This window comes from Triticum aestivum, chromosome 1A (genome assembly GCF_018294505.1).
Source record: "Triticum aestivum cultivar Chinese Spring chromosome 1A, IWGSC CS RefSeq v2.1, whole genome shotgun sequence".
In the NCBI taxonomy this organism is placed as follows: domain Eukaryota; kingdom Viridiplantae; phylum Streptophyta; class Magnoliopsida; order Poales; family Poaceae; genus Triticum; species Triticum aestivum.
The window spans coordinates 244,907,626-244,930,675 of NC_057794.1; the positions used below are offsets into that span (position 1 = coordinate 244,907,626).

At 48.0% G+C, this 23,050-nt stretch overlaps 1 pseudogene; it reads right to left on the reverse strand.

The window, feature by feature from the left end:
* Nucleotides 1–8,001: 8,001 nt before the first annotated feature.
* Nucleotides 8,002–8,481, reverse strand: LOC123180605 (histone-lysine N-methyltransferase, H3 lysine-9 specific SUVH4-like; annotated as a pseudogene).
* Nucleotides 8,482–23,050: the final 14,569 nt, after the last annotated feature.

A 23,050-nucleotide genomic window follows, 5' to 3' on the forward strand; every position in this document is an offset into this window, starting at 1 on the left:
ACATTACCTAAAGAACAAGTATCTTAGCTGAACTATGGAACAGCGTTAACTCCTGAACAAGACCCGTAAGAGATCAGCATGAATATATAGTGAAATGTGATAATCTATTTTCCATGCTTAGATGAATAACAAAGCCATAAATGTTGCACACAAGTAAGACGAGGGTACAACCTATCTGGCCGCCATCCATAGGAGTGAGCATCATGTGCTGACTTGTCGATGGCACTGTAGTTGTTGTGGCTGTCCATGTCGGGCACGCACATTCGATGCAGGGAACTGTTGAGTGGGGACTATAGCTCCCTTCTGGTGTATGCTTCCCTTGTTGGAGCAATTGCACTAAGTCGGAAGACGGTGTGGCTAAAGATGCAGATAACGCATAATGTTCAGAATGACACATCTCTTTGATCTAAAGAAATACACTAAGAGATCAACATCAAGGTACGAGAGTGGTCACATGTCTGTTGACTGAGACTAAATTGGGGTCACACGATTTTATTTTATTTTGGTACTGTCTGATCTACGCCACATGGCTTGATGGTCGTCTTGTGCCTCCCGGCTAACACTATTAGGAATCTTCCCCGAAGAGCCAGCGAACAACGGTAGAGCAGCTTGCCTCCGCCGTCTGTGGCCCCGGGCCAATCCACAAAGACTCCCCGTCATCCAGATTCGGTGGCGGCAGTACCTTGAACCCACACAACTCTAAGATAGCCATCTAAGCACTACTTCCGTGGCGAACTTGCGGCCCCGCACCCTTACATTAGACACCAGCCAACTGGCAACCTAGGAGCTCCGCCGCCTCGAGGGGTGTTGCTTCCCATTGGGAATCAATTGGCCCAGAATAAAAATTCAGACAACTGACGCCTAAATAAAGTGATTTGAGATGAGGGTGCAACCTATCTGGCGGCATGGTTAAGTAGGCAGGTCCAGTTGCCGAGTCGGTGAGGCCGGCGCAGTTGTGGTGGCCACCAACGGCAGGGAAACAGTGATGTCGCGACGGTCAATGGCTACGGGGAAGCAGCGCCGGGACTCTGGACGGATCCGAAGTTGGAGCCGCTCCTGCGTCGTGAACAACGGCGGGGGTGAATCGGCTCTGGTACGGTTCACGTGGTTGTCGTTGAGGCAGCTCCAGCAGCACGGAGTAAGAGGCACACGGCCCAGTGCACAACGGTAAATGGACAACATGTCCGGCATTAGGGAGGAGGGCGCCTGTGAAATTTGTGTCGTGGGGGCGCCATGGAGGAGGGGCTGAGGTTTCGCGGCTCGGGAGAAGGGAGCTTCCGGGGAGAAAGGTGATTGGTGCCCACGAGGTATGAATGGGGGGGAATTGGGAGGGGAGTGGAACCATGTTTTACGGGCGCATTTGTCTGAAATGTGAGGGGGAGTTGCTGTTCTACCCCTGCCTTTAGGCTTCTCGGCATGGGTCTGTGTATTGAGGGTCGGGGATAGTAGAGTAACTTTGCTTCTCCCCAAATAGTGGGCGGGAGTGATTTTGGGCGAGGAGGGCGTGTTTTGAAATATAGTGGGCGCGAGCGATTTCGGGCGAGGAGAGCGTGTTTTGAAATAGTGGGCGCGAGCTATTTCGGGTGAGGAGAGCGTGTTTTGCCGACCAGTTTATGAATTATTCGGCACATATCATTTCTGCCAAGGAGAAGGCGCGCTTGGATGAAGTTACGAACCTACCCTCGATGCACAACAGGCCAATTAATGTGTCTCTCACATAGGACGGTAATTTCGCGTCTCCCATTTATTTGCTCGGGCGAATTCCACCGAGCAGAGGATGTTTAACGGTTCATTCAAAATTTGGGAGAATGAGCATCCACGTCTACCTTACCAAGTCGATTCAAATCAAATTTAGAAATATTAGCTTGTCACTTCTTTTTTAGATGGAGAGATGATGCTCGGGAGTAATGTGTTTTTACATGCTCGCGATTTACTATATGAAAAATAGTTGACCCACTCAAAAACGGGAATCAAACCCAAAATGAAATATCTTGATTCAATGAAATAGCTCGTTCACCAGGTCAAAATAGTGAACTAAATCCAAAATTGAACACCTCAATCGAATAGCATGTTGTACAGTATCATAGTACTCCATGAACATGTTGAAAGTCAAATTAATGAACTTGTTCGATATACGCATATATCCGTTCATGTGTGGATTGCAGACAACATGTTCTCCAATTTAAATATTTGAATGCAAGTTTATATCGAAACATGGTTTTTATTAGTCTTTGATGCATAAAATGCGACCTCCCCCTCTCCCGTACTCCTGCTCTCTCTCTCTCTCTCACCGACAATCTTCAATTCTGTCGCATGCATCCAACACACAAACCTTGTTGGTCCTCTCTCTTTCTCTCCATCTCTCTCTCTCTCTCTCTCTCTCTCTCTCTCTCTCTTTGTGTGTGTGCGTGGGGGGTCTTTCTAGTTCGCATGCATATATAATCCATCTATAGGTCTCTCTCGCACACTATGTATGATTCTCTAATCCAAGCTAGATATCTTGGGTACACTTATCGTACGCACACAAATTCCTTGGCTCGTTGCCCGTAACTCTCTCACGCACCACTTTGTCATCTCGGAGCTCTTCCCCCTCTCTCTCAAACTCTCCATCTACCTGGGCCACACACACTTTTTTCACTCTCTCTCTCTCTCTCTCTAGTTAGGGACTCTCTCACGTCCATAAGCATATGGATCTTTTGAAAAGTCAAACCTTAGAAAAGTTTGACCAGGTATATGTGGAGAAAAACATTTACATCTGGAAAGATCATTAGATTCATCACAACATGTACTTACTTCATACTATCATTTATCTTTGGTATTGTAGATATAAGTAATTTCTTTATAAACTTGGTCGAAGTTTCAAAAGCTTGACTTTTAAAAAAAGTTGGAACTACATTATCGAACGGAGGGAGTAGCTCTTCCTCTCTCTCTCTGCTATCTCTCACGGGCCTCCCCTCTCACACGAACACTCTATACTGACAGATTATACACTCATTGTGTCAGCGTATAGCTCCGTATATTGTTTAGTTGACCGGTCAACCAGTCCACATGCTACCTTGTCAGCTCGTGTTCTGTATCGTCGTGTGCTGGCCCATGTGGCAGTGGGTGAAAATAAGTAAACTAAAGGCCCATCTGACACACGGTGAAGTAAACAAAGTTGAAACCACTCGGGGTAGCACCCTGCATGCTAGTAAATTGAGGGCGCATTGAGGACACACTTCTTCGCGTGGAGGACGCACTCGCGCACAATTCATCACTGCGCAGCGGCATGCATAGAAGGACGCACGCGCACACACCCAACACACAACACACACCAGTACACGTGTACACCGGTGTCGCCGCCGGTTGAGATGGACGGCGAGGCAGCCAACAAGCGGAGGCGACTCGAGCCAAAACCGCATCCGGCGAGCCTGGACTTCATCAGCAGCCTCCCCGACGACATGCTGCTCGTCATCATCGGCCTCCTCCCCACCAAATCTGCCGAGCGGACCGCCCTGCTCTCCCGGTGGTGGCGCCCCCTCTAGCATCGTGTCCCCCTCAACCTCACCGTCGACAGCTGCCTCTGCGATGGGGATTGCAAACGCATGGCCGCAGTCTCCAAGATCCTTTCATCGCACCCTAGGCCAGCCAAACGCCTTGACATCCTCATGTTCAGTACCAACTGCAAGGTCCAACCCAAGTTCGACGAGTGGTTCTTATACCCCGCCCTAGATCATCTCGAGGAGCTTAGCTTTGAAGCTGGACGATGTTGCTCTCTACCGCCGTCCGCGCTCCGCCTCGCGCCAAAGCTGCGCCACGCCAGCTTCAGCTCCTGCTATCTTCCCCAGATTAATGCCGCACCCACCCTTCTTCTCCCTCAACTCAAGCATCTCGACCTCTTCGACGTTGTCATCTCGAAGAAGGCTATGGAGCACCTGCTCCGGAGCTGTACTGCGCTCGAGTACCTTCATCTTGAGCAGATCCACAGGTTCATTAGCCTCCACATCACCTCGACGAATCTCCGATGAATTTATGTGTCTTGCTGGCCCCGCAACAAGACATCAATTGGGAAGAGATCACTCCAGCTGTTCCACGTTATGGTCATTGAGAATGTGCCTTTCATTGAGACATTGCTTGTATCGGATCTAGAAGGTCCAACAAAAATCAGGGTCATTGACGTGCCGAAATTGACAGCGTTGGTGCACTCGTCTGCCAAATTCTCTAAACTCTTTATTGGATCCGTAATCGTTCAGGTACAACACTCATCTTCTTCTCCGTCTACTTGAAATTCACATTTTTAAATTTCTTCTTGATGTATTTACGACCCTCTTCCAGAAAATGATTCCCACAAGCTTGACTCAGTCTATGCGCATAGTGGAGATCTTGGCAATAAAATCTATCGGTCCCAATCTGGATCAAGTTGTTGGATTCCTTACATGCTTTTCGTGCACGGAGAAGCTACTCATCGAGGTGAAACTTCTTTCCTATTAATAAACGATAATAACAACGTAGCTCAAATTTTTCGTAATTTTCCCAAATCACAATGACAAGTGTAGTGTTCAAAACTGCATCTACGCACTGCACTGAAAGAAATGTTTTTAGTACTTTTTTTCTCATGTGATCACCTACATCGTTTTTTTGTTGTACTACTATAGTATCCTAGGCTAGTCATAGTGGAAAGTAACTTAGACTACTCCGGTAACTATATGGTTACCTTAAGAGCAAGTACTACCTCCGTCCTAGTTTACTCTTCCTATTTTGTAGTATCAAAATTTGACCATAGATTTAATTGACAAAATGTTAATTCATGTCACTAAGAACTATATCATTGGATTTGTATTTGAACATAATTTCAAATGGTGTAATTTTTAATCACATGCACTGGCATTTTCTTACGTAAATCTATGGTCAAAATTTTATACTAAATAAGAGGTAGTACAAAAGTGGGCTATAACGGCTGAGGGAGTCCTGGATTAGGGGTTCTCCGGACAGCCGGACTATATCCTTTGGCCGGACTGTTGGACTATGAAGACACAAGATTGAAGACTTCGTCCCGTGTCTGGATGGGACTCTGCTCGGCGTGGAAGGCAAGCTAGGCAATACGGATATGTATATCTCCTCCTTTGTAACCGACCTTGTTTAACCCTAGCCCCCTCCGGTGTCTATATAAACCGGAGGGTTTTAGTCCGTAGGCCAACATACAATCATACCATAGGCTAGCTTCTAGGGTTTAGCCTCTCCGATCTCGTGGTAGATCAACTCTTGTACTCCTCATATTATCAAGAATAATCAAGCAGGACGTAGGGTTTTACCTCCATCAAGAGGGCCCGAACCTGGGTAAAACATTGTGTCCCCTACCTCCTGTTACCATCCGCCTTAGACGCATAGTTCGAGACCCCCTACCCGAGATCCACCAGTTTTGACACCGACATTGGTGCTTTCATTGAGAGTTCCTCTGTGTCATCATCATTAGGCTTGATGGCTCCTTCAATCATCGATAGCGATGCAGTCCAAGGTGAGACTTTTCTCCCCGGACAAATCTTTGTATTCGGCGGCTTCGCACTGCGGGCTAACTCGCTTGGTCATCTGGAGCAGATCGAGAGTTACGCCCCTGGCCACCAGGTCAGGTTTGGAAGCTTAAACTACATGGCCGATATCCGCGGAGACTTGATCTTCGACGGATTCGAGCCCCTGCCTTGTGTGCCACACGGTCACGATGAGCATGATTTAGCTCTACCATTGGACAGTGTTCAGGAGATCACTCCAGCAACCGCTCCGACCCTCAATTCGGAACCAGTTGCGCCATCCATGGACGGGTGGATAGACCCCGACACGGGGGTCATATCCTCAGCGGCGATCGAGCCGAATATCGACCTTACCCTTCACGAGAGCCGTGATGCCAAGCTGTCGGATCCTTCCCCGGCCACGGACTCCGAACCGCCTGCGCCCATGCCTATCGAATCCGACTGGGCGCTGATCATGGAGTTTACCTCCGCGGATATCTTTCAGCACTCGCCCTTCGGCGACTTACTGAACTCATTAAGGTCTCTTTCCTTGTCAGGAGAGTCCTGGCCGAACTATGTCCGGTAGGATTGGGATGCGGATGACGAAGAAATTCGCCGCCCACCCACCACCCACTTAGTAGCCACTGTCGATGATTTGACTGACATGCTGGACTTCGACTCCGAAGACATCGACGGTATGGACGACGATGCAGGAGACAAACAGGAACCACTGCCCACAGGGCACTGGACGCCCACTTCATCATACTAGTAAGCTTGCACGTGCAACGCACGTCTCGACTAATTCATTTTTCAGAGATACATCTACTCCCAATCAAATACAGCTTGCCTACCTGTCTCTCATACTATCATATTATTATAGTAGTTCTTAACAAGAATCAATGTCGGGTTTGGCAACGTCAGATGCCAAGAATGCACTCACACATTTTAAAGGCAATATAGTGCATACATTTTAAAGGCAATATCATTTCCAACCAAACGGCATGCACGATGGTTGGCTCTTTTACCCTGGAGATAAATTCATCCTGATCATCTTGTAGACTATCCGGCCTACAATTCGAGTATGTACAAGTACAACACCATTCAGCAGGATCTTTACTATTTTCTGAAAAGATTCCTTTATAGTTTATTCCAAACTGAAAAGGATCTTTATCTATTTTCTGGAAAAAAATCCTTTATAGATCATCTTGTACATGTACAGAACAGAAGTAAAAGACAAGTTGGGAGTTTTGCATTTCAAACAGAAAAGGATCATTATCTATTTTCTAAAAATATTCCTTTATAGTTTATTTTTCTTGGTTAGTGAAAGTAAGTAGGAAGACAAGATTATGGTGGAAGTTATTTCTTATGTTTCCTGTGGACTGCAGGAGTGATAAAATGTTTCTTTTGTTTAAGCACTAAAATATTACTTGAGCACACAAGCCTAGTTTATAAATCATGACATTGTTTTCTTTGCTGGAAACCATGTGTGCGATGTAGACCAGTTTTATAACATGAGCAATAGCATCAGCAAGGAAAGTAATATGTAATTACAGAGAGCTAAACCCATATATATCCTCTCAAAATCCATATTCCAATGAACTGTCATTATCTTACTCTCCTTCCTGTAGTATTTATAATTCTTTTCAAGGTAAGCTTCACTAAACAGATGAGAAACTTGCAGGTTCCATTCAAGAGAAAACTTGAGACATACTTTTCTATGCATTGATCTATCAATGATGTTGACAGCAAGGAATAGTGTTTCACCCAGTAGCTCAATCTTGTACTGCACCTGCATACTGCATTGGACAATGAAACATTGGGGTTTGTAAGAACTTTACATTCCAGAGAATACCAAGATAGACTACTTTGCCAAATCCACTAAGCATCGAATGGAATCCTTACCTCAATCAACCAGTCAATCAGAAAAATACGCCTTTTCTCATTGATATCAGTTTGGTGTGTCATGTAGGTGGGGGGCTCACAACTCAACTTGTACAGCACAACAAATTTGGCAATGAGATTATTATTGCCATACAAGGTCAGAACTCTGTAAATAACTTCCACGGGGTTCCAAGCAGATAATTACCTTGGTTCGTCTGTAGAAGCTATAAATTTCAGCGAGGTATTCGACAACTGCGAGGGAGTTCCTGATGTCATAGCTGTTGATGTCAGGTGCTACCTGGAACAAAAAGAACAAATATGCTGAAATATGAACAGAGATACTTCAAAAGCAGGATGATGACCATGTAAATGTCTAAAGATCGATTAAATCCTCCATCAACTTATAAGAACCAGTTGTTCACAAAATGTCATGCCATCATGACCCAAAGGCATGTCACCCAGACAAACTTCGTACTAACTGTAATTAGCGTGTCCAGCATGTCATCTACCCTGCACAAAAAGAGAACACGCTTCTTTCGCTAATAATTATAGGATGTTGTGCTTGTCATACACACAACAGGCATTGTCGCATTCATACCCCCAGTACTACATATAATCCCCCAACTGAAAAGATCCGCTAGTAAAGTCGCTTCCGGTAGTCTGGGGCACCACTGTAGTATGGTAGCTTGACGATTTCGCCATCCGCAGAAACAACATTGTTCAAGAGTCAAGACATAGCCATAGTCGTAGAAAAGCTCCGTCAAAGCACGTATACCAGTTATAACTCAAGAGAAGCTATAGAGTTTTACATGTAGAAATTGTCGAGATGCATCAGAAATCAATTCACCTGAAGTGGAAGTATCGTGTCAGTAGCAAAAAGCATCACCTTTTGTAGCTTGACGTCGTGGTGATTTGTTAGGACACACTGGGCGAAGAGGTTACGGTTGCAGCTGTGGTTTATGAACCTTGCGAAACTTCCAACAGAGCCAGCATCGATGTAGTCCTCCGGCGCCGGTGGTGCCTCAGAATCGTTCTCAACGTGAAGGGATGGCATATGCATATCAGACCCTGCCCTTTTTTGTACAAGAGTGGAAACAAATAATTTACAAACATCCATTTTTCAGAGACAAACTAAGAAACCGAGTAATGAGACAAATGATTAGTAAGCGAAATGAAAGCTTGAAGCGAAACAATTAGTACCTCCCGTCCATCTTTATAACCTCCCACTTCTTCAGTCCTCCTCAACACACCAACATACTCACAGATTGGAGCCCCAGGGAGGAGGGCTAAACATCTCATCATTAACTAAAAAAATCTGAATGTGACCACCTTTGATGAAACAAAAAATGCTAGGAATCATGGAACAGAACAACGAACAACATTGATCCTGCCCCAAACCGAACTCATTGAATGGTGCAATCGGGTGTAACTGCACAATAAATTAAATTCGACTAATATAGGCTTTAAGAAAAAACAATCATAGAGATGAATAGAAATAATTCAATTGAGGGCCAATACCTCATTTGGGGAAAACATCCTAATGGAGATCGGTTTTTATTTGCATTCTAAAACCTCGTTGGTCTAACACCATGTTATCAGTACTATACTGTGCAGAATTTTTACTTATTTAATATTTGATTACCTAATTAGCAGTAATCCATGATGGCTATCAAGAATCCATGCATAATATAGAAAAGCATGACCTGTCTAAGAAACAAATAAATCTACAAAAATCAAGTTGCCTCTTGCAAACCTTGTCGACCACCAGCACGGGGGCTCAGCCCGGAGGGGGCGGCTGGGTTGGCTGGGGAGGTCGGGCAGATGCTAGGCGAGCCGGAAACTTGAGCGAACGTGCTTGCCGACCCCGATGCCATCCATCAACTGGTAACTGGCCACCTCGAAATCGTGTGCCGCGGTGATGCTATCCGTCAAGCATCTGGACGATATATTGGGTAGCTGGCCATGGTTAACTTCGAAGGTGGTGGAGTTGTTGGTCATGCTGAAGAAAAATGCAAGGGGTGTTGTAGGGTTGCAAACACACAGAACTTCATGTGATAAAATTCAGTTTTGAACCTAACAGATATAAGCTTTAAACTTGAGATCAACAGCTCTCACCAGGTGAAATCGGGCCTTCAACGAAACACAGCCCAAAATTCAATCTGAACAAAATGAAGGAAAATTTGAATGTGGAAAGAATTTAAGATCAGAACCAAACCTACCCACCTGGATGGTTCACGTACGCGACAGAGCTACTGGAGGAGGGTGCGCCGAGGAAAAAGACTCGACAGCCGAGGGCGCGACGGGCAAGACACACGACCGCCTCACTAGGAGAGGACACAATCCCGCATGCCGAGCAGGTCTAATCACTGGCCCGGTGAGCCCGTAGGTGGAGGCCATGAGGAAGAAACCCCATCCGCTGACGTCTCTTGGAAACGGATGGCAGCGGGGAAGATCCGGTCATCACCGTCGTCAATCTGGTAGGGAGGAAGACTGGCAGTCGCGAGGGAAGGACCAGCGGAGCTTTGGTCCATGGCCATGGCACCCTGCAGTGTGGGAATGAAGATAGAGGAGATAGATTAGTGAGGTGTGGCGGCGAACTGCTGCCCAATATGGCGACCCCCATTCCTGTGCTGACGAAGAGGAAGAAAGGGCCAGGGGGGAGGCGATGTGAGAGTGCAGCCTCGGCCAGAGTACGGGAGCACCCTCACTGGCATCAACCGCAGCGGCACGGGGCGGCGTCCGGGCACCGCACATCTCCCTTTTCGAGGGTGAGACGCGGGGTTCACCTGGTGCGGCGAGGGGGAGGCGTGCGAGCGCCACATGCCGCATGGGTTTTCTTCGAGTGAGGGACGGCGGCAGTGGGCGCGTGGGGGAAGTGCGAGAGAGGAGGCAAGAGTGGTTTCTTTCCCCTTTTTTACGGCGAGTGGAGGTGGGCAGGAGGGAGATGTGCGTTTGGTAAGGGCTAATTGCAATTAGCACTAAACACAAACATGGGATGATTCTGAGCCGTACGATTTGTTGCATGGATGAATAGGATGAATTGGTTCTCTACCCTTTCGTGCTTTTATAGTGGTAGTAGATGACGTATACATGGTGGACGCACCCAAAGAAAATGACGACGAGGAACGGAAGGACGCAGCAAGTGGTTGTTCCCTCGAGAAGCAGTCAAAGCGGCGGCGTAAGCGCCGCTCCAAACCCCGCCTCGGCAGAAACAACGACCATATAAACCCAGCGTTAGAGGAGGGTGAACCATCGCCCGACCACGGCAACACGGAGAATCAATCCGAACAACCCAACTCCGTCGAAGATAACAGTCCCGAAGACATCACACCGGACAGGCACCCGGAGCAACAGAATGCCCATCAAAGGCTTGTTGCCACTGCGAGGAGTCTGAAAAAGCAGAAGCAAAGGATCAGGGCTGCACAAGACACACTCAAAATCAGATGGAGTGAAGTACTCAACACTGCAGCGAAGTACGGCAGTAATCTCCACACCAAGAGCTACCCAAAGCGAAAGTTGCTACCTAAATTCGATGAGGAAGCCTTAGATTCCCCGCAACCAAAAATTAAAATGGCCATCCGGTCGGATAGACGACCTCATGGCCAACATAGAGCGGCAAACGACGCCGCACATAAGCCAGTACGTGATCCACGCGAGGACTCGCATCAAAAGGATGACGCAACCAGATCCATGTACGGGCCACGCAAGCGCGCCCCAGCATGGAATGCAACACAAAAAACATCCAAACACCACGGTACACCCAAATACAGGGGTGCCGCACACCCCCTATGTTTCACTGATGAGGTGTTGGACCATGAATTTCCAGAGGGATTCAAACCCGTAAACATAGAGGTGTACGACGGAACAACAGACCCTAGAGTCTGGATTGAGGACTACATCCGCCATATCCATATGGCTCGGGGAGACGATCTCCATGCCATCAAGTACTTACCACTCAAGCTCAAAGGGCCAGCTCGGCACTAGCTTAAAAGCCTCCCCGAAAACTCCATTGGAAGCTGGGAAGAGCTCGAAGACGCCTTTCGGGCAAATTTTCACGGGACCTATGTCCGACCATCGGATGCAGACGATTTAAGTCATATAACTCAACAGCCCGGAGAGTCAGCCCGAAAGCTTTGGAACAGGTTCCTCACTAAAAAGAACCAAATAATCGACTGTCCGGACGTCGAAGCCTTAGCAGCTTTCAAGCATAGCGTTTGAGACGAATGGCTTGCTAGACACCTCGGCCAAGAAATCCCGAGAACAATGGCAGCATTAACAAATCTCATGACCCGCTTTTGCGCAGGCGAGGACAGCTGGTTAGCCCGATGCAGCACCAGCGACCCAAGTACATTCGAAGTCAGGGATGGAAACGGGAAATCACGATGTAGCAAAAATAAGCGCTGGAATAAAGAAGACAGCCCGAAGAGCACGGCGGTAAACGCCGGATTCAGAAGCTCTCGGCCAGGTCAGCAAAAGCTGCCCTCCAAAGGCAACAGAGACGAACTGTCCAGCCTAAACAAGATTCTGGATAACATATGTCAGATCCATAGCACCCCCGATAAGCTTGCAAATCATACCCATAGGGAATGTTGGGTTTTCAAGCAGTCCGGCAAGCTCAACGCCGAACATAAGGGGCAGGATACACCAAGTGAAGACGAGGATGAGCCTTGCAAGCAAAGCACTGGGGAACAGAAGAAATTCCCACCAGAAGTCAAAACAGTCAACGCATTACACGTGACAAAGGGGAGAAATAAAGCGGCACTCCTAGAGACACATGTCCCAGGGCCTATCACAGCGGAGTTCTGCCACTGGTCGTCTCAACCGATCACCTTCGACCATCGGGATTACTCAGCAAGTATCCGGCATGCAGGATGGGCTGCCTTGGTGTTAGACCCGATGATTGACGGATACCACTTCACACGAGTCCTGATGGACGGTGGCAGCAGTTTAAACCTGATATATCAGGACACAGTCCGCGAAATGGGGATAGACCCAACAAAAATTAGCCATAGCAATACTACCTTTAAAGGAGTAATGCCAGGCCCAGAATCCCATTGCACGGGCTCCCTACTACTAGAGGTTATATTCGGCTTCCCCGATAACTTCCGCAGCGAAAATTTAACCTTCCACATCGCTCCGTTCCAAAGTGGCTATCAAGCACTACTCGGACGCGAAGCTTTCGCTCGCTTTAACGCAATACCGCATTACGCTTCCCTCAAGCTTAAGATGCCTGGTCCACGTGGCATCATTACAGTAAATAGAAATATTGAGCGCTCCTTGCGCACGGAATACCGTGCGGCTGCCTTGGCAGCCGCACACTAAGCGGCCTTACCAACTAAAGCATCTGACAAGTCGTTAAGACCACGGACACGGTTGGACGAGTCTGGTACTGCTATATGTAATTGATACAGGTTTGATGGCTATACCCCTATTACAATACAAGGGGCTCAACGCGCACACACAAGTGACAATCAGGCTCAACTTTACTCATATTGTTTATTTAGTATAACTTACCTTTTACACGGAAACTTTTCAATTAAGTTCCTCACTTTTTAAGATGACCATCATGCTACACCCATCCAGAATACGGCACAACGGAGACACAGGCGCAGACGTGCAGCAGGGACCCGTTCCAAGGATTCTTTTTAGATTAAGACCCTGCGTAAACCTTTTTTACTGTCTCTTGTTGATACAGATCCCTCGGATTCTCAGTACAAGTGAGAAGGATGCTGACGTATTGGCATGTGGCCATGTCAGAATATTGCACGCAACTGGACACCAGGGGCTTATTACAAAGGGCACTGTTTAGGCCCGGTTTACACCATAAAGACCGAATACCTTAGGGAGTGTTCGGCGTCGTGAGTTTGGCCTTATATGCATCAGCTCCGAATCATGTCTTTGGTCAAATGTTGGGTTTGCCCGGCTCCTATGTTTTGCTGCCTTATGTTCCGCTCTATTGGCTAAGGCGGCACCAGGAGAACCACTGCGATTGTGCCATGGTTCATCCGGACGAGCACCTCAGTAGAGAAAGCCGAAAACTGACTGTCATGATATAGCGTGAGACTGGTCAACCACTCGATGACCTATCGAAATCTTCGGGATTCCTCCGCCTTAACGAATGGCCGTTTCCCGACCAAGCATGTGCGCACCCCGAATTCGGATGAGTGCGGAGCCACCAGGGGCTATATAGTAGCCCCACTGTCAAACTCCTCTGGCTAAGTGAAAGTGTTAAAGCATTATAGTCTGGTTTCCTAGTTCGCTGTGCTATCACCTCCTTAATGGACCAAGACGTTGGGTCAAGTGTGAACATGCATCTTCTGCAAACACCCCCGCATTATATGCGTGGGGGCTGAAGTCGACGACTGCAATCTTTCAGGTTATATACATATATACATAAACGGCTGCACACGAGGCATCACAATACTTTTGGGCAAAAGTATAAATATAGCCTTGATAAACTTAATAAAACATTGTTTTTACAATGGGAATACATGTCACTTAAACATAATATTCTTTGAGCACCGGGCCTCTATCGAACGAGCGCCTTCAAGAACTTCTTCAAAAGAGTGCTCGGCAGCCACTCGGCCTATGGCCGAACCCTGCGCCGCAACAGTGGTGGCATCCATCTCTGCCCAGTATGTTTTGACACGGGCAAGGGCCATCCGTGAGCCTTCTATGCATGCTGACCTCTTCATCGCATTAATGTGCAGCACCGCACCAAGGAACTGTTGTACCAAACTAAAATAGTTGTTCGGCTTTGGCCTTTCCGGCCACAGATGATCCACAATAGACCTCATGGCGAGTTCAGACAATCTATTCAGCTCGGCCCATTCGGCAAGCTGATCAGTCAATGGAAGCGGACGCTTTAGAACGTTAAATTGTGACCAGAATAGCTTGTCCACTTCACGATCTGTTTGATCTCAGAAGTATTCGACCGCATCGACAGCACTCGCCGCCAAGTCCAGATATGCGTCCGCCGAACTCCACAGACGGTCCAGAGGGGCATACCGAGGATCTCCAAACTTCCTCCGCGGCATAAAGGGCTTCCCAGCCGCGATATCCCCGGCTTGACACAGCTCCTCCTTTTTCGCTGTCATCGCAGAGCGGGTGTCTTTGGTCGCCATCGTGGCCATTTCCAGGTCCGTCGCCTTCGCCCGGTTTTCTTCTTCAAGAAGCTGGCAACGGTTGGCAATATCTTTTAACTTTACATCCATCTTGGCCATTTTCTCTTTGCTCTCGCAATGTGCGGCTTGTTCGGCCCTTAACTCTTCGGCCGCTTGCAAAGCAGCCGCATTGCTACTCCTTGCTTGCTCCTTGGCTCGGGCAAGCTCCGCCCGAAGGGTCTCCACGGTGGCCGCTCCATCTGCAGTCACAACATATTAAAGATACTGGCATCATGTTGCTCTTATTATGTGACGATCACCAGAAAGGCCACTCACCCTGTGCCTCGTCAAGCCGCTCGTTGACAAGCACGATGTCGGCATCTGCCACATCCAGCTGCCGCTTTAGTTCGGCATACCCATCAGTCTGGCTAGCCACCGGAGCTTCCACCACCTGTACATAAAGGCAGTTTGGTTATTTCCTGGGACTATGATCCTCTGTTTGCCGCCGTTTTCAACGACAACCAGAGTCTCAGGGGCTACTATATACACAGGGCACATCTAAAAGTGTGCGGTACTTTCAAAAATATACATCATTTCACGTACCTCAAAACCCGTCAGTAGACTCATAAAGGCTTCATGCAGCCCGCTTTCGGCGGACGAAATCCTTTCAATCACCATACCCCATCAATGTGCGGTGCTCTTCTGAGATAACTGCCTTCTCCAGCAGATCCCTCCGTACATCCGACCACGCACTAGACGGTGCCAGACTCTTTTGATTGCTCTCTTCGAGAGCCGGATACTGAGGACTTCGGGTGGCCATAGGCTTACCCTCTAGCCTTGCCGGATCAGGAGAAGCACTCCGCGACGACACCTCAGGGTTTCCCGCTTTGTAAGGCGGTGTGGTAGGGGGAGACGTTTCGCTCTCCATCATCTCCGGAAGAAGATCCCCCGAAGACGAGCTCAGCTAAGAAGGGCTAAGATCTGAACTACAAAATAAATACTTCGGTTATTTTCCTCAGAAGTAAGGTAGGATATCTTCAATATTAAATACCTTTTGATTACTTACAGCTTGTTAGAGGGCTGATCCCCGCGCGGACATTGTGCGGCAAGAACACCCTCCGAGGCAGGAGCCTCCGGCGGAGATTTCTTCTCCCGTTCGAAACCTTGATTTCCGGATCTTTGGAGGTAGTCCTCTTCCTTCCCTGAGGAGAGAGAATGTCAGATTCTTCCCCTCGGTTATCCTCCCTCGTGGAGGCGCTCATTCCCTCGGTTGGAATAGGTAGCGATGGAGGCCCGCTTTCGCCCTCTTTATTCCCCCCTTCATATTCCTTTGAGGGCACCGGACAAGGTGCTGGCTCGAGCATCTTTTCCAGCACCGGATTGTCCAAGCCTTCAGGAAGGGGGGCCGAACACCGGATCATCTTCGCCTTTGTTATCCAGTCTTGTTGAAAGAGCGATTCTTCAGAATGATGTCATGATAAATAAAAGGATGGTGTGTTCGGCCATGGGATTACTTACTTGGGCAGCGGTGCAGTTGCTGCTCAGGCCCACGTCCTCGGTAGTGTCCGAACACTCTATTTGGGGTCCGAAGAACGATTTGTAGATCTCCTCGTGCATCATGCCGAGGAAGTTCTGAATGGTGCGCGGTCCTCCTGGGTTGAATTCCCACATGCGGAGGGGCCGGCGTTTGCAAGGCTGGACTCGATGAACTAGCATGACTTGCATTACCATAACCAGACTGAAATCTCCCTCGAAGAGATCTCGGATATGGCTCTGCAGTTTTGGCACGTCCTTGGCTGGACCCCAGCTCAGTCCCCTGCTGATCCATGACACCAGTTGTGGTGGAGGGCCCGAGCGAAAGGTGGGGCAGCTATCCACTTGGCACTTCGGGGAGCTGTGACGTAAAACCACTCCCGTTGCCACAATCCAGACACCTCTGGAAAGGAACCCTTTGGTCATGGAGCATCAGCATTTTTGCTTATTAAAGCACCTCTGCACGCTGCGTACTGTCCCTCAACCATCTTCGGCTTCACATTGAAGGTCTTGAGCCACAAGCCGAAGTGAGGCGTAATGCGGAGGAAGGCCTCACAAACGACAGTAAATGATGAGATGTGAAGAAGGGAGTCTGGGGCCAGATCGTGAAAATCCAGCCCGTAATAGAACATAAGACCCCTGACAAAGGGATCCAGAGCGAGGCCTAGTCCTCGGAGGAAGTGGGAGACGAACACAACACTCTCGTTGGGTTCGGGAGTAGGGACGACCTGCCCTCGGCGGGCAGCCTATGTGAAATTTCGGCGGTTAAATATCTGGCCTCCCTCAACTTCTTGATGTCCTCCTCCGTGACGGAGGAAGACATCCACTGGCCTTGAAGGCTGGATCCGGACATGATTGAAGGTCCGAAGCACCTGACCTTGGCTTTGGGTGTTAGAACTCGAGGCGGGGGAGGGATTCGATTGAGCACGGGAGGGGAAAAAGTAACAGCCTTGTCCCTTTATAAAGAGGGTGAATATCAAGCATCCTCCTCGTGGCTGTTTGGGACTTGCCTAAAATCTAGGAGTCCTAGGCATGGTTGGGTTACCCACGTCTGTATTGATGAGAATCCCGTAATAAGGGGAACACGATCTCTGCTTTGACAAGACGTGTCAAGAAACCGCCTCGCGTTATGTGCGGGCTGGTTAAAGAAGAACGGTTCAAATAATTACCGGGCCGTGGCGTGATGTCATGCTGCCAAAACATGTTAGCAAATTAGATTTGTGGAAATATTATTCTCTCTACGGTGGTATGTGGAACTTATTTTGCAGGGTCGGACACTATCCTTGTATTCAAACTCTTCTGTGGTGTATTCGGAGGAGGAACCCGTCTTGCAATGCCGAAGACAACACTACGCGCCGGACTCATTGTCATTGAAGCCTGGTTCAGGGGCTACTGAGGGAGTCCTGGATTAGGGGGTCTCCGGATAGCCAGACTATATCCTTTGGCCGGACAGTTGGACTATGAAGACACAAGATTGAAGACTTCGTCCCGTGTCTGGATGGGACTCTGCTTGGCATGGAAGGCAAGCTAGGCAATACGGATATGTATATCTCCTCCTTTGTAACCGACCTTGTGTAACCCTAGCCCCCTCCGGTGTCTATATAAACCGGAGGGTTTTAGTCCATAGGCCAACATACAATCATACCATAGGCTAGCTTCTAGGGTTTAGCCTCTTCGGTCTCGTGGTAGATCAACTCTTGTACTACTCATATTATCAAGAATAATCAAGCTGGACGTAGGGTTTTACCTCCATCAAGAGTGCCTGAACCTGGGTAAAACATTGTGTCCCCTGCCTCCTGTTACCATCCGCCTTAGACGCAAAGTTCGGGACCCCCTACCCATGATCCGCCGGTTTTGACACCGACAACGGCCCTCCACTATGTAGGCCAAAACACGTGCCAAATTCACTTGTGATACATTTGGCATCGATGCCCCTCCATTGCTCACCTGGTGCCCCAATCCGGATCACCTACTTTGCTCCGGTGCCAAATTAACTCACGCAATGAAAAAACACTTGCGTTGGAGAGAGAGGACCGAGGCAATAAAAAACACTTGTTTGGGAGAGTGAGAGACTGGTGTAGTTGGTTTGATTGATTTGTTTATACATGTGGGATTGTGTGCACAGCGGTGCCAACTCTCTCACATCGCGAGAGCAGTGCCAAAATCTTTTGATTTGACATCGATGTGTATTATGTGGCATACTTTTGCGAAATATGGCATTGGCCACATAGTGGAAGGCAACAAATGCCCAAGCTCTTCACGTACTCCTAGGTAAATGAGAGGAAAGAGAAAGAGAGAGCAAGAGAGAGAGAGAGTGAAAAAATATCACTAGCCAGCCAACCCTATCGTATGAGCGAATGATATTGGTACCTCTTGATGACACGGCAATCTTATATAGCCAGCTGCTCTAATATTTTCTCTTCTTTTGCAGATAAAAAAAGACCTGAAAGTGAAAAATGTGTTGCACTATAACAATTTCATCGAATGCCTTGATCTCCATCTTACAGAAATTGATTTGATCGACTACCGAGGCAGCACATCTGAGATTAAATTGGCCAGGTTCTTTGTTCTGGAGGCAAGTGTGCTGAAGGTAATGAGGTTTGGCGTTCTCTGGCGCAACAATGAATGGCGTGCTGATCACCGCAAGCGTCTAAGCCTAAATGACAAAGTCTCCGCAAAAGCTGAATTTGTTTTTGAAACATCAAGTGGCCAGAGACTCGAAAACTTATTTGCCCATTAGTGACTTGTCAGGGCGGTGGATTTTATTTTGTACGATAATGCTGCATCCACCTAAAGTAACGAAAGTTCTTACGTAAACTTCCTAGTAATTCCCTCTTCATAGGTGCAGCATTACTCCTAACATTTGCAATATCAGTTTGAAACTTGTAATATTGCCGTGTCCTATTCCTGCATTTTCAAAATCCTGTGAATCAAACAGGTCCTGAGTTGGTGATGATGTTGTGCCTTCCATCTTTCACCGATAGCCATCGGATCTAGATCTGACGCATACAAACCAAACTTCTCCAATTTTGCAAAAAGATGCCCGCACTTGTTCCCTATTTACAAACAACTCCTTGTCTCTCACAGTCAGCCTTATCTCCTCCCCACCACATCTAGAAGGCCATGGAAAAATCTGGTGCGATGGCCGCTGTCGGCGCCGTCCACCCCCCAATCTTGGTGTTCCGTGGAATGCACGGGCATCTACGCACGGGAAATTATGTCGAACACGGCTAGTTGTAAGCAGGCTAGGTCTACAGCCATGATGATAGTGACTGCGGACGGTGAGGCTGACTATGGTATGCCGAACATGGCGCCTATACTCAGGTGTCATCTCCGGCGTAGGGTCTTGTCACTTCACTGTGAGGAGCAGCACGTAATAATTTGACCAACGGGTAGTACAATGCTACTATTGGTAGTACTACTACTAGTAGTACTAGCACCACCGTCTGGATTTAGTAGTACTACCACGTCCATCTGGATTTAGTATTTGACTAGCAATATCTAGTAATGCATGTCACAAAAAATGTAATACTCCCTCTGTAAATAAATACATGGTGTATTGTTTTATTCCTATCGGCGAGATAACTTAATGTCTTTTTGCTACTTAATAGGATTACATGCAATGAACTAACCACTACATGTGATGTTTGGTAGTCTCAAGTAATTGAAAGCATGCACGGGCACAGAGGGGGGCGCGGCTTCATTGACTTACTACACCTGCCTTTCGGTGTATGACACGTGGGCCCAACGGGTGGCTGGCCAACCTGTCATACAGCCAAAGGCAGGTGCAGTACAGGGGCGAGGAGTAGATGGCCAACACGCACATGAATTCTACGCAGTCTGCACTTCTCATATAAAGGCTCCCGCCAGTCCAATCTATAAAATCCTACGCACCTACGCACCCAAGGGCAAGAGTGATCACTCCAATCGCAAAATCAGTTGACTAGAAGCTAGACCCATGAGGCGATGAGCGCGAGCATCAGCTGGCTGTGCCAGATGGTCCACGACGCCTGCCTGCGGCCCGGCACCGAGGAACGTCTCCAGGTAGTGCTTGAGGCCGCCACGGTGAGGGGCCGCTTGGACGACAGCTTCGTCTCCTTGTTTGACGAGGTCCTCGCCGGCTTCCTTGACAAGTTCACCATCATCAAGAAGCTCGCGGACGACCTTGACATACACCTCTAGCCCACGCGCCCAGGCTCTGTGATGCCTGCCACCCTCAACGGCCTCTATGGTGACAACCTCTTTGATGCACTGGTGGCCCTGTGAATGCCCACCGCCGCACCGGAGAATGTCCACCTCGAGGTTGCGCTCGCCGCACAACGCCTGGTGCAGCAAGACACCATCGACATAATCACCCACGTCTACGCGCAAATCGTCCACAAGGCTACTACATGCAAGAGGAGGACGATAGGACGCTGGCCTTCTTGGACCGTAGGGCAACCTTGGACGGCATTGTTCAGAAGCATGTTGAGCTTGCCGCCAACGCCGCTGCTCCTCACACGTCGGTTGGTGACCCGGTGCACTAGGGCGTGAGGATGCCATTGATGGATCCGTATGTATCTTTATCTTTCCGTCAAATCCATATAGTAGTATATGGTACTACTAGTAATTATCTCCGCATCAACTTCATAATTTTCCTACGTACTCCATGCATGAACCGCACCAGAACCAAACTTCTCATTACTCTAGGGAAAATCGTTATTTCTATCTATCGGTCGCGCCATGGAGCAGAACCAAATTTTACAAGTTACAAGTTCAAAAGGAAAAGCCTGTTGTGTTCGCGGCGCACCCCCACATGGTTGGTCTGGCACGCCACTCAAGGGGGAATGCGTGCTGTGTTGCATTTTCACTTACAAGTGGGACCGCAGTTGAGCAAACCGACTATCGACAAACCCCCACCCTGCCCACCGCGTGATGGCTGAGAAAACAGGAGGGAGAAGAGATGGTTGTAGCATGGACTCCAAGAAAATTGGTGTCGGATGGGACTCGTGTGGGTGGTGTGTGCCGTACTGCTAGGCATGAATGCTAGTTATGGCCCATGCCACCCCACTATATCGAGGTGCTGGTTACGTAGAACAAATTTCCTAGAGTCCGTGCTCAGCCCTCCTCTATCTCTCTTCTCAGCCAGCCAGCAGACGCACGGAGCCCATCGTCTGTTTGCTCATATGCGGTCCCACATGTCAGTGAAAACGCAAGAGGACCCACTGAACCTGCACATCTTTCACCTCGACGTGCTGGTGATGAAAAACAAATCCAATAAAGATCTTCGGTGGCTGCTTTTGGAGTTACTCAAGAGTAGTAAGATTCTATTTACAGTTTAATCCAAGATGCACATCACGTGGCTTCAACTACCACTCTATTTTCTTGCATGCCATGACCTGGATGTTGGATGTCCCACGTGTCGGCAAAAGGAGGAAGAACTCGACCAAATCTTCGGTTGTGCTCTTGGATTATACTAGTTGTGCTAACTTAAAATTTTATTGTGTAGAATGGATGCAAGTTTAGGTATTGGGAAGAAGAGTACAATGATATATTGATAGAGCGCAATTTAGTAGATGTTCTAGCACTTTTAGCTAGCATAGAGGCTAGAGGTGAGACTAGTGCACTTGTTGATAGAATAGAGGCTAGACACGTCTACTTCTTTACACTCGAAGAAGAAAGAAGCACGCAGGATCGAGCTTCCACGGATCAACAATGAATGCATCGAGAAGGCACTAATCCAACTTACAGGAGCAGTTATGGAAGTTGGATATCTTCTAAAATGTATTCTTGTGGTTCTTGTTTTTCTAGTCAAAATTTTGGTGATGTATTTCCATCTACCAAAAAATCAATGATGAAAAAAAGATATGTGTTTGCAAAGAAAAATGTACGCGGCCGCGATGCGTCCGCGCATTCGGCGCACGGCCACCGCACCCGAGAAATGCCCCGGACACGACCCCATTGCCCTACCCAAACGGACAGAATCCGGGCAAAATGGAGGTCTGTTTGGGGTCGTGTGTTGGAGTTGGCCTTACAAGTGGTACCGCAGTTGAGGAAACCGACTATCGGCAAACCCCCACCTCGCTCGCCGCATGATGGCTAAGTTAGAGAAAGGACGAGGTTGAAGAGATTGCTGTAGCACGAACTCGGACAAATATGGTGTCAGATGGAAGTCATGCTGGTGGCGTGTGCCATACTCCTGGACATGAATGCTTGTTCTGGCCCATGCCACCCTACTACTCCTACTACTTATAGTAGTAGTATCAAGGATTCGAGGTGCTGGTTACGTACAGCGAACACATTAACATATGGCCCACCTCACACTGTGGCCAAATTTCCTGGAGTCTGTGCTAGGTTAAAAAGTGTTCTTTGTGAGGATGGGTGGCTGGTCTCAAGTTTAAAACTTGTTTTATTACGTACGTAGACGTAGAGATAGTGCATCATGTGAAGCTAGTACAAATAGTGTACTATTGTTGATTGGCCTCATCCGATAACCTGTTGCAATGCACGTATAATTATGTATTTGGAAAATATATTTTTGCCTCGTCGCAGCACCCACTCAGAGAAGTGACTCGAAAGCTATTCATAAATGTAGTAAGTTTATCACAGGCATATCATTTTATTACATACAACAGGTCATCAACCCACAACGACAACGAGGATACATAATAAACACTAAGGTTTTCATCACACAACAAATAACAAGCAATGGAATGAACTTCAACTCAACCAATCCTCGGCGTTGGAAACGCTTGCTTTGAACCACAAGTGATTCGCTGGGAATGGACAGCTATTGTCAATCTTGAGACCAACGCAGGACTGATCATCCAGGCTGAAGTGACCTACTATATCACGACCAGGGTAGGGAACCACCGCAATGTCCAACGTATAGATACAGTTGCTTCTCATAAACGGTAGTAACATTGTGTCAATAGCAGTTGGATCGCCTTTCACCATCATTGGGTAGTTTTGTCCAAGGAAGAGCGAGTTTGCTCCAAGACTATCAATACTGTACCAGGGAGAAGGTGTTGGTGCTAGCACAGTAGTATCCATCTCGAATACCATACAACG